This window comes from Solanum stenotomum, chromosome 3 (genome assembly GCF_019186545.1).
Source record: "Solanum stenotomum isolate F172 chromosome 3, ASM1918654v1, whole genome shotgun sequence".
Classification (NCBI taxonomy): domain Eukaryota; kingdom Viridiplantae; phylum Streptophyta; class Magnoliopsida; order Solanales; family Solanaceae; genus Solanum; species Solanum stenotomum.
In genome coordinates this window covers 34,615,540-34,620,049 of record NC_064284.1, presented here as the reverse complement: position 1 = coordinate 34,620,049, position 4,510 = coordinate 34,615,540, and positions in this window count along the sequence as shown.

The window sequence follows — 4,510 nt, the reverse complement described above, 5'->3', positions numbered from 1 at the left end:
TGGACTGGCTTCATGCCTGTTATGCCTCAGTTGATTGTAGAACTCGAGTTGTCAAGTTTTATTTTCCAAATCAGCCAGTCTTAGAGTGGAAAAGTAGTTCAGCAGTCCCTAAGGATCGTTTCATTTCGTACCTTAAGGCAAGGAAGTTAGTTTCTAAGGGGTGTGTCTATCAATTAGTCCGAGTTAATGACTCTAGTGTTGAGATACTTGTCATTCAGTCAGTTCCTATAGTTAAAGAGTTTCCAGAAGTCTTTCCATATGATCTACCCAGAGTCCCTCCTAAGAGAGAGATAGACTTCGGTATAGATGTTCTTCCAGATACCCGTCCTATATCTATTCCACCATATAGGATGGCACCAGCAGAGTGGAAAGAATAAAAAGAGCAGTTGAAAGACCTTTCAAAAAAAGGGTTTATTCGACCAAGTGTCTCGCCTTAGGGCGCTCTAATCTTATTTGTGAGAAAGAAAAATGGTTCCCTTAGGATGTGTATAGATTACTGCCAATTGAACAAGGTTACCATCAAGAATAAGTATCCTCTTTCGAGAATTGATGATCTTTTCAATCAGCTTCAGGGTGCTTCTTGTTTTTCAAAAATAGACCTCAGATTTGGCTACCATCAATTGAAAGTAAGGGAATGTGATATTCCCAAGACAGCATTCAGGACCCGTTATGGTCATTATAAGTTTCTGGTCATGTCGTTCGATTTAACTAATGCACCTGCAGTGTTCATGGACCTTATGAATATAGTTTTCAAACCTTATTTAGATATGTTTGTTATCGTCTTCATTGATGACATACTAATCTATTCAAGGAAAGAAGAAGATCATGCTAGCCATCTCAGAATAGTTCTTCAGACTTTGAAAGAAAAGGAGTTATATGCTAAGTTCTCTAAATGTGAGTTTTGGCTTGAGTCTGTGGCGTTCTTTGGCCACATAGTTTCTGGTGATGGAGTTAGAGTTGATACCTAAAAGATTGAGGCAGTGCAGAATTGGCCTAGACCACATCTCCAACTGATATTAGGAGTTTCTTGGGTTTGGCTGGCTATTATAGAAGGTTGTAGAGGGGTTCTCATCCATTTCGTCTTCTTTAACCAAGTTGACTCATAAAACAGTGAAGTTTCAATGGTCTGAAGATTGTGAGAAAAGCTTTCAGGAATTGAAAAAGAGCTTGACTATGGCCAGTTTTGACCTTACCAAAAGGTACGCAAGGCTTTGTGGTCTATTATGATGTGTCTAGAGTTGGTTTGGGTTGCGTGTTAATGCAGAAAGGCTAAGTCATAGCTTATGCCTCCAGACAGTTGAAAGTTCATGAGAAGAATTACGCAACTCATGACTTAGAGTTGGTTGTCGTAGTGTTTGCCTTGAAGATATAGCGTCATTATTTATATAGTGTTCATGTTGATGTATTCACTTATCACAAAAGTCTTCAATATATGTTCACTCAGAAAGAGCTTAATCTCAGACAGAGGGGGTGGTTAAAATTACTCAAATATTATGACATAAGTATTATTTATCACCCAAGTATGACATGAGTATTATTTATCACCCAGGTAAGGCTAATGTTGTTGTTGATGCCTTAAGCAGGTTATCTATGCATAGTACCGCCCATTTTGAGGAAGATAAGAAAGAGTTAGCAAAAGAGGTGCATAGACTTGCACAGCTAGGAGTTTGACTAATGGATTCCACAGAAAGAGGAGTAGTGGTGATGAATGGAGCTGAATCATCATTAGTATCAGAAGTAAAAAAGAAGCAAGACCAAGATCATTTATTGCTTGAATTAAAGGCAAGTGTTCATAAGCAAAAAGTGATGGCTTTTGAACAAGGGGAAGATGGTGTTTTGAGGTATCAAGGTAGATTGTGTGATTGATTTTAGGGGTAATTGGGATGATCAACTATCTCTCATTGAGTTTGCTTACAATAATAGTTACCATGCTAGCATCCAAGTGGCTCCATATGAGGCTCTTTATGGGAGAAGATGCAGATCTCCTATTGTATGGTTTGAAGTTGGTGAAGCAGGGTTGATAGGACCACACTATGTTCATCAAGCTATGGAGAAAATGAAAGTCATTCAAGAGAGGTTGAAACCAACGTTGAGTTGTCATAAATCCTACACTGATGTTAGGAGAAGGGAGTTAGAGTTTGAGGTAGATGATTGGGTATATCTTAAAGTTTCACCCATGAAAGGTGTTATGAGATTTGGTAAGAAGGGGAAGCTTAGTCCCCGGTATATTGGACCTTATCGAATATCCAAAAGGATTGGCAATGTAGCTTATAAGTTGGAACTACCACAAGAGTTAGTTGCGGTTCATCTGGTGTTTCACATCTCTATGTTGAAGAAGTTCATGGGCGATCCTTCATTGATCATACCAACTGAAGATATTGTGATCAAGGATAGTTTATCTTATGAAGAGATTCCGGTTCAAATTCTAGATCGTCAAGTTCGCAAGTTGAGAATAAAAGAGGTAGCATCAGTCAAAGTCCTTTGGAGGAATAAATTTGTTGAGGAAGCTACTTGGGAAGCGGAGGAGGATATGAAGAAGAGATATCCACATCTCTGCTAATCCGTAGAAATTCGAGACCAAGGTACTAATTCTCTTCTTAGTACTCTTTAATCGAGATTGCATGTTGTATTTGCATTTGATTGTTGGGTGTTTGAACTGAATGACTGATAATACACCCTTAGCCTACTAAGAGTAAGCTCATTTGAGGATGAATGTTCCCAAGGGGGAGATATTGTAACACCCCGTAACTAGAAAGAACTAGAAAGAAATTAAAAAGAGGAAATATTCATTTTTGGAGCAAATGAAAAATCTGGAAAATTTGTTAAGTGTGTTAAGTTGAGTTTTTGGTAAACTTCAAACAACCATAACTTCTAGATCAGGATGATTTAGAGGTAATTCTAGATATGGTAGGAAAGCTCTTGGAATAATCTTTCTAAGGCCACTGAGTTTGCGCGATTCCGAGTTTGTATGAGTGAGTTATCCACTTTGGAAGTTGGGTTGTTGCAATAAGGAAAGTCAAATCCGGATTTTGAAAGGGTAGTTTGGTCTTTTCCTTGACGAATTATTTTATTTCATTTTTGGTAATTAAGTTAGGGTCTAATCAGAATTAGATCAGTTTACGCTTTTACCAAAATATGCAAGGGCTTGGAGAAAAGAGAAGAGAGGAGGAGAAAGGAGAAGATAAGCAAGATTCATCAAGATCGTCAAGTTTAGCTTCTGGATTTCGTCGTGGGTGATCCCTAGAAGGTATGTGAGATCACATAGCATTGGGTTAGTACACCCACCCGCCAAGCATGCTCAATTCAGCGTACTTTCGTCCTAAAAAGATTGAGAATTTGATGTTCTTGATAGTTGTTCTTGAATTGATTTCGTTCTTGAATATGAGTTGAGATTAAGGAGTTTCTTGATATTAAAGTGTTGATTCCTTGAGTTGTATGAGTTAGATTTTGTGTATATGCCTTGGGTATCTGATTCTAAAGTGAATTTGAGAAAAATATCGATTAAAATTGATTTAAGATCAGAAAATGAGACCAAACGTTCATCAGATATTTGCCTAAGGAACAGGTGGAGCGACGTGCCCCCATAGCGCCAGGAAGGTTGGGGCAGCACGCCAGCAGTGCGCCATTTTTGAGCCCCAGTAATTTAGGGCAGGCGCGGCACTCAAGGGACGCACCCGGATCGTCTTTTTTCACCAGTTTTTCGTCATTTATCCTGTTTAAGTCCTTCTAAAGTGTACTAACACTTCCTATTGATTCTAACTACTCTAAATGACTTCTAAACATCTAGAAATCATCCAAAAACATGAATCATAACCTTAAATCCATAAATTCAAACTCAAGGAAAATCAAGAGCCAAGTCTAGTAAGTTCTTAGAGTCTTTGTAAGAAGTCTTTTGCAAATGCTTTTAACTTTGTTTTAAGACTTAAAGTTCAAGTTGAGTAAAGAGTAAAGAGTGAAGAGTAAAGTTTGAAGTTCATATCTTCAAAGAAGTATATGGGGCCTATTTATTCCCAAAGTGTTTAAAATATTTTCGCATTTAAACAAGAAAGGAAACCTCGATTTCCAAGGAGCCTTCGGGCTAGTTTTCAGAAAAGAGTAATCGCTTTCTAAATGAAGCAAGAGAGGAAACTTTGTTTTACAAGATAGCCTTTGAGCTAAGTTTTTGAGCACTATCTCAAATCACAGAAATAAATATGTTTTTAAACATAAGAGCTAATATTATATTTTTGGAAGTAGTATTGAGCACCGATATGGGGGAGAGTTCAGACAACTCACAGCCCCCATAAACCATGTAGCCACCATGGGTAGAAAAGGGTCATACTTTTTAGATGATTACTTTAGTGCTTTTTAGCATAGACTAGTGGATCCACTTAGTGAGTTAGGTTCTATACCCCCGGCAAGGTATAGGACGGTCCTTGGAAGTGTGAGGTAAAATGTTGTATCATCACTATAGCTCTTAAGTAATAATTGTCGATCGGTTAGAGAAACTATTCCCACAACAGTATTTTGT